Genomic DNA, 8,772 nt, shown 5'->3' with positions numbered 1-8,772 from the left:
AAGTTTTGGAAGTTAGGGCGGATGGACATGATACTTTTACAATGCGATGCGGTCAAGCAAGGGTGGAACTTGATTTTCGGCATCTCTACGGCGGGCGTTTGATTCGTATTAATCACAAAACTTTTGGCTGGATTTTAGATATGAGCGTCTTGCTCATTCTACTTTTTGTGGGAAGAGCGGGGGCATTATGCCACCTCTGCCACGAGCTTGTCCAACTAATATTGATGAGTTACACAGCGATGATAAACTACCGTATGGACGTTGGTTGCGTCTTTGAAGTGAAGACTCATAGCCCCTTTGTGGAAACTCTCTTATGGATTTGGGCGAAAGGAAGGATATAGTAGATGACTAGTGTACACAGAAACTCCCTCCCCACATTCCTTATCTTGCAGCATGCCGCGATACCTCCTTGAGAGTTCCTCCCTGACGAGACCTTGGCTACTTCAACTCCGGTCTCTTCTACCCTCCCAACTTCTCGGTGTTTGCAATTTCTCCTCGGTGTAGCCGTTCTCACACGAGATATGATACATCGGCAAAGCGAAAGAATTCGCTAGAACAAACCCGAGCTTAAAGAGTCCTCGTCCTCTGTCAGGTTTGTTAAGAAGCTCAAGCGATATAATCCATATGACATGCGGAATGTAATGCAGACAATATTGATGACTCTTTACTAACGGATGCTCCCTGTTGAGGAAGCAACGGGTGATCGGAGTGGGCATGGGTGGGTGGCCCTCCCCGACCCCCTCGTTACAAATGAAAATGATTGTTTGGGGTGTCGAGGTTTGGGCTCTACCACTTCGACAATTCAGAGCCCCTTCGAGCCACAGTAGTTGGAAAAACCATATCTCCTTTTTTTGATGGAAACTAAAAATGGTGAAGCAATCTTTTCTCGGATGCAAGGTAGATTGCGTTTTGAATCTTTGTGTATATAATCCCGTTGGTTTGGCGGGGTTTTAGCTATTTTTGGGAACGCTTGATCTCTCTATCTTTTGTTTCTTCTTCAATCGCTTATTTTGATTTGCTGCATACGGATTTGCTTCTACCAACATCTTCCGCCTTACTTGTATTCATGCCCTCTTTGTTGCTCGTCGTGCGACGTGAGGTTTAGCGGATCAATCACCATCAGCCATATCAATACTCTTCCTTGGGTACATGCCATTGGTGACTTTAATGAAATTCTATTTCATTGGGAAAAGCAAGGAAATGGAGACCAATGAGATTTTTAATCGTTTAGCTTCGTTCCGATCTATTTTAAATGATTGTTCTTTAATGCCTATTGAAGCAAATGGGTGTGCGTTTACATTGGATTAATAATCGTCAAGGGAAATGTAATTAAGGAATGTCTTGATCGTGCTATTCGCTCCTGGATTGGAGAATCTTATTTCCTCAATTTGAGTTCGGGCTTTTTGCTTGTTAGTTAGGATCATAGCCCTCTCATTTTGAATACTCTACCTCTTTGTGGATCTAGACAGCATTACTTTATGTATGAATCTTATTAGGACCAGGATGTAGAATGCCGGGAAGTTATTAATTCTTCTTGGAGATATTTGTTATTTCAGGCCGGTCTCCTACTTACTAAGATTATTGTCTCGGCTTCTTTACGATCGTGGAGTCGCTCTAAATTTTGAATAATCAACTTCGGGTTAATGCTGGCTATAGCGCAAAACCTTACTAATCAACGGCAAGGTTTTTATGATCTTGCTTAGGGCAACTAACTTGAAGAAAAGAATTGCAAGCAGTGTGGAGTCGTGAAGAACAGTATTGGGCTATTCGTTCCAGGCTTAAGTGGCTTAAATGGGGTGATAAGAATACCGGTTTTTTTCATGCTACAACAATTCAGCGTCGTCAACGAAATCGCATTACTATGCTCAAGGATGATGACGATATTTGGGTGAGGATCCTACACGACTAAAGGAGATGGCAACGGGATACTTTTCAAGTCTCTGATTACATTGGTAGCCGTGACTATGCGCCAATACTTGCCCGGTGTACTCCTTTGGTAACTCATGGCATGAATACTAGTTTAACTTTGCACCTCTTACTTTTGAAGAGGTCGGCGGCTACTTTTCAACTAGGAGCATCTAAGGCTCAGGGCCTAGATGGCCTCAATGGATTATTCTATCGAACTTGGGATGTGTGCTTTCGATCTCTTTGCGTGATTGTACCTTTTACTACGGAGGTGTTATGCCAACGGATCTTAACAAGACTACGATTGCTTTGATTCCAAAGGTTCCTCATCCGGAAAGTGCGGAGCAATATCGCCATGTCAGTTTGTGTAATTATGCTTATAAGGTAATTTCTAAAGTTATTGCCAATCGGTTAAAACCTGCACTCACAGAGCCTTATCTCGAGGAACGGTGCATTTGTGGGGCGCAGGCGGTCGGGACAACATTCTACTTGTCCCGAAGTTTTACACAGTTGCCCAGTGAAGAGAGGAAGGAGTACGTATAAACGATCTTGAAAGTAGACATGAGAAAAAGCGTACGATAGGGTGGAATAGGATTTTCTTCAGGATTTTCTTCTTAGATTGGGCTTTCACTCTTTGTATGGGTTGGGTGGATTATGCAATGTATCTCAACTCAATCATCATGTTAAACTAAATGGACAGCATCTTATTTATTTCCACCCACTAGAGGTCTTCGACGGGGTGATCCTCTCTCTCTCCCTATCCTTTTTATTCTATTGGCAAACCTTTTATCTACCATATTAAGAAACGGTTGACATGGTGTTAGGGAAATCCCTTATGATGTTTTGAAGATGACAAAATAAATCAAAGGCTACTAACATGTTTGATGGTTGAGTAATAGACCATGCAGATGATAGAACATGCTCAAAGGATTTTATCAAAGTCGGAAGACGGTAGGAGAAGGCGAACGTAACATATGTCAGGAGTATATTTTGAAGATTTCCAGACTTTGTGTCAAAGTCACAGAGGAGCGTAATCAAAGTACGAGCTGTCGGACTCAAGACTCGTATTGTAAAGTCTGAGACCCGGTGATTGTAAAGTCCCGAGACTCATATCGTAAAGTCTAAAGACTCGGACTTTACATCCCAGATTACGATGAATCGTAACTCAAGCCCAATCATACAACGGCTAGTGATCTAGTTTGGATTCCACATCAAGATTGATTTGATTGATTTGATTGAAGACAAGAACTTTATATACGAAGAAGCTTTACTTATGGAAACCAAGATTTCGTTTGTATGGGCGATCGGAATCAATTTGGGATTCTACCTTTGTCACTCACGGCTACAAATCTTCTAAGATCTGAGGCTGTCCAATGGGTATATTGGAAGACGATTCTCGGGATCTTGTCAACGGGTAGTTTGGAAGTGGAGGAGTATTTAAGAAGATGAAGGGCCAGATGAGCAAGTAAGAAGACGGAGCGTAGAATTTATAATTCCAAAGTCTAAGCGACTTTTGATCATATACTTGTCTCTTGAGAGCTTAAACGTTTGTAATCGTGAGAGAAATACCAAAAGAGTGACTTAGTGAGATAGTGTGATCTACTACTAAGTGTTTGCTCCCGAAGTTGTAATCTCTTGTTGATTGCATAGTGGAATCCAGCCAAGAAGGCTGTTATCGTGGGAGAGTGGACGTAGGCTTGGATTAAAGCGAACCACTATAAATCTTGTGTTCTTATTCTCTTTCCATAACTCCTTTATTTTGTTCATACTAGCACTCTCAATTGGTATCGGAGCCAAGTGCTCGGTTTATAAAAGTATTTTTACTTTTGAGCTAAAGATTCTTTATGGCTAGTATGTTGGCACGAGGACTTATGGAAGGGCAAGCAACACAAGGCCACCATATTTCGATGGAAGAAAATACAAGCAGAATGGCGAGGAAAAGAACAATGAAAGAAGATGATGTGCAAAGAATATATGCTTGATGGCACATTCAGAAAGTCGGCTTCGAGGCATAGACTCGAAATCAAAGTCGATTTAGAACCCAGGACTCGGAATCCGATGAGGAAATCAAGGAAATAAAGGAAAGAAGAAGTTGGTAAGGAATGTTTTTGGGCACATAATTCTCATTATGCTTGAAATTCGATATATCATTGATTGATTCAGATTTTATAATGGTCATATTTTTTATTTGCTTTATTGAAGAAAGAATTGTGTGATTTGTGATTCGAAATTTAATTTGATACGTGTGATCATTTTTGATATCATGCTTAAAGACAAAGAATTTATTTGGTTTGATTTTATACTCTCAGATTTTATCATATTTTGCCAAATAAAAATCTGTTTTACGTGATATTAATTTATGATGCAAAATATTATTGTGCATAATATTCTTTCTTTGAATACTCTCGTTATGATGAATTAAGAAAGAATATTTGATTATGGAATTATATATTTTGCTCTAACATCATGGAAGGATCCAAATTGATGGATACCAAAAGGAAATGAGTTTATTGCAGGAAATTCGTTAAGGGAAGGATGATTGCGAATCTACGCAAATTTTGGTGCAATCAGAAAATATCTCCTGAAAATTGATGTTGTTGCTACAAAGGAAATAATGAAAAAATATTCTGCTCAAACGTGCACTGACAACAATTCTATCCACCAAATATTGTCATGATCACGAGGGGAGAAAGCAAATCAAAAAGAAAAGGAAAAGAATCGTGATCACCTCAAAAGCAGCAAATTGAGGGGGAGCTTTTGATCAATTATGGAAAAATCTTTTTGATTGATCGTGATCTTATTATGGATGGAAGGAAAGGTAATTGTGTAGAATTTATTCTACAAAAAATCCGGTTAGTGCATCTCTTATTACCTTTTGTCATTAACAAATCTCATATTGATATTATCATTTTATTATGACAAAAAATTACGTGAATTTTATGATGCATCCGTGATTTTTATTGGATATTTCTGATATAATCGAAGTGAGCTATATTGCATATCTTTAATATTCGATAAAAGCTGATTTTTGGAAATTGTGATTCATGCAAGATATTTGTTATCATTCTCTACGTGAATCCATTATTATCGCTTTTTGATTATGACAAAAAGGGGAGAAGATATGAATATGCATATGTGCTGATTGGTTGATATTATTTATTGCATAATATTGAGCTGCGATTATTTTCTAAATATTATTATGCTTCAATCTATTTGTTATCTTATGATATCCTCTGATTTAAATTAATGAAAGCGTGTTTACAAATCTGCATATTCAGAGATTGTTTTGTCATCATCAAAGGGGGAGATTGTTAGGAGATCCCTTATGATGTTTTGAAGATGACAAAATAAATCAAAGGCTACCTAACATGTTTGATGGTTGAGTAATAGACCATGCAGATGATAGAACATGTAAAGGATTTTATCAAAGTGGAGAAGGCAGGCGGAAAGGAACGTAACGTATGTGGGTATATTTTGAGAGATTTCCAGACTTTTGTGTCAAAGTCGAAGGCATCAAGTGCGAGGCCCAATGTCGGACTCAAGACTCATATTGTAAAGTCTGGGGAGTTGTAAAGTCTCAGAGACTTGTATCGTAAAGTCTAAAGACTCGAGACTTTACATCAGTTACGATGAATCGTAACTCGAGCCCAATCATACAACGGCTAGTGATGGTTTGGATTCCCATCAAGATTGATTTGATTGAAGACAAGAACTTTATATACGAAGAAGCTTTACTTATGGAAACCAAGATTTCGTTTTGTATGGGCGATCGGAATCAATTTGGGATTCTACCTTTGTCACTCAACGGCTACTAAATCTTCTAAGATCTGAGCTGTCCAATGGGTATATTGGAAGACGATTCTCAGGGATCTTGTCCAATCAGGTAGTTTGGAAGTGGAGGAGTATTTAAGAAGATGAAGGACCCGATGAGCAAGTAAAGAGACGGAGCGTAGAATTTATAATTCCAAAGTCTAAGCGACTTTCGATCATATACTTGTCTCTTGAGAGCTTAAACGTTTTGTAATCGTGAGAGAAATACCAAAGAGTGACTTAGTGAGATAATGTGATCTACTACTAAGTGTTTGCACTCGAAGTTGTAATCTCTTGTTGATTGCATAGTGGAATCCGACCAAGAAGGCTGTTATCGTGGGAGAGTGGACGTAGGCTTGGATTAAGCCGAACCACTATAAATCTTGTGTTCTTATTCTCTTCCACAACTCCTTTATTTTGTTCATACTAGCACTCTCATGGAACACCTTAAGGGTCTTAAACTAAACGGGTGGTGCCCTACTTTATCGCACTGTTTTTGCGGGATGATACCATTTTCTTTTGATGAATGCTATGGCAGATATCGAAATCTCGAATATTTTACAACAGTATTGTCTAGCAACGGGGCGGGAAATAAATGAAATAAATCTGGCATCTATTTTGGAAAAGATTGCGGTTCTTTTGTAACCAGAATTTGGCTTGAGCTGCGTGTTCCTATCTGAATAAATCGGGAGATATTTAGGAATACCATACGATTGGGGACGTTCAAAGAAGGACATGTTCGTGGTTAATGGGAAGGGTTCATTCAAAGTTGGAAAGCTGGAAATCTAATTTTGATTTGGTGGGAAGAGGAGGTTCTTAGCTGACATATCAGGCTATCCTCAATCGCAATGTCTATTTTCAAGATTCCTATGTCTATTTGCGGATCTATAGAAAAGTATAGCCAGATTTTGGTGGCGAGAATCACATCAATAAAACGGGAATTCATTGGCGACGAGTGGGATGTTTTGAAGACAAGTAAGCTGCTGGTGGTTTTAGGTTTTAGAGACCTTGGACTTTCAATAAAGCAATGTTGTCCAAGCGAGTTTGGCGTATGTTGATCCAACCTTTATCTCTCATGATAAGGTTTTAAGGGTCTCTATTTCCATGCTGGAACTATTTTTGATGTAGATAGAGGCTCTTGACCCTCATGGGGTGGCAGAGTCTTACGCCAGGTCGGGATGCCATCCTGACTTATGTTGGTACGTAGGTGACCGGGAAATCTATTAGAATTCGTGGTGATAAATGGCTCCCATTTGGTATCACAGGTGGCCCTTCCGCTCGTGAAGAACCTATTTGGGTGGGTGATCTTATTGATTCGTCCACCAATTCTGATGTCAATCTGCATAGGTTCTTTGACATTCGGAGTAATTGAAACAGATCTTTGCTATCCACTTTGCGACCAAATTCCGCCACGAGATCGGCTTATCTGGACACTACCAAAGAATGGCATTTTTTACGGTTAAATGCTGCTTATCACACTTTCAATGCAAGCACAACATCAGTTATAAGTACGACTTCCTCTTCTTGCTCGGCGCCCGGTTTGGTTATGGAAAAACATACGGAAGATGCACTCTCCCAAAGATTAGAGTGTTTTTATGGTCGCTTTGTCGGAATGCTTTAGCTACACGGTTCAATCTATATCGGCGACATATAATTATAACCCTGCTGTATTCTGTGATCCAGAATCACCCGAAACTTTAGAGCATTTATTCTATTATGTCCATGGACTACAAATGTACGGCATCCCGGCTTAAACATCAAGATTTCACCTATGCGGATTTCTAGAATTGATGGTTTGGATTGTCTGACAAGTTGGTCGCGATTCCTTACACATGGCGACTACGGCCTCTGTTTTATGGCAGATCGGCGCGCTAAACGGCTACATCTTAGGCGTGAAAAGTTTTGACCATCTCGGGTAGCGAGAGGATGCTTGGCTGGCGCTCCGTGGCTCACCTTACGGCGTCCTCTCGACTAGTAAAGGCCGCTCAACTACGGCGCGAGGGGATCTCTTTGGCAGTCTCCGTCAAGACAAAGTGAAAAATAAATGTGGATGGATCATCTGATTAGAATCCATAGGAAGGACACTATGGCGTGTGTATGTAGGGATCATCAACGACGACTTACCGATGGTTTCGAAGCATTTTCACCTTACGCACTACAAGCCGAGATCAGCGGTATCCTTCACTTTCCCCAGGCATACGGAGGTGGATTCTGACTGACCCCAATCCTTCTTGAATCGGATAGCCGCCTTGTGCCAATTCGACGTCTTTGCATCGTCGTTGCAAGCCGCCATGGGAGGATGCGTCCCCTTTTCCTCGAAGCCGCCTCTTTGCTTTCACTTTTCCCTAATCATCGCTTGGCCTTTGTCGCGGGGAGCGGCAGGCTGGCTGGTGGGCCGCAAGGCCCCTAGACCGCTCTTCTCCTTTTGAGAATTGAGGTGTGTTTCCCAGATTTTACTTAGTTGATCTACTTTGTGCGGACGCTTTTAGGCTACATTTGGTTGTCTTGGTTTTAATTCTCTATATAGTTTATCGTTTTGACCAAAAAAAAAAAAATCTAATGCGAGGAAATTCCAATTCTTTTTGACAATGCAATTGCACTCATTTCAAGCCATTTTAAGGGGTTTGCTTCAACTATTTCACTTAATAATTGCACAAAATTCTCAATATCGATTGATTCGAGCAAACTTAACTATTATGTACATGGATACTTGTAATTTTTAATGGGTCTATCAAAGGACGCTTGTTGAATACAATTCTCGGAAAATACTTGACTTCAAAATACGGATCGTGCATATAACGACGGCGAGTGCATTCGAATGAAAGTAATTCGGACTGATTTTTAATGAAATTCGGCGTCTAGTGTGTTGTTTTTTACAATTTATCCTATTAGGTAGCGCATGGGAACATTTCTATTTCTCAGAATTTCGATTTTTTTTGTTTCCTCGGAACTAAAAAAGAATAAATCAGGATTTAGTAGCATGAGTTGGTTTGTTCCTCGAGAAAGTTAGCAGGGAATGGATTTGGAACGAAACAGAAACAAAAAAATTGCTTTTAT

This window comes from Eucalyptus grandis, chromosome 11 (assembly GCF_016545825.1).
Source record: "Eucalyptus grandis isolate ANBG69807.140 chromosome 11, ASM1654582v1, whole genome shotgun sequence".
Classification (NCBI taxonomy): Eukaryota; Viridiplantae; Streptophyta; class Magnoliopsida; order Myrtales; family Myrtaceae; genus Eucalyptus; species Eucalyptus grandis.
This window is presented reverse-complemented; position numbering follows the sequence as displayed.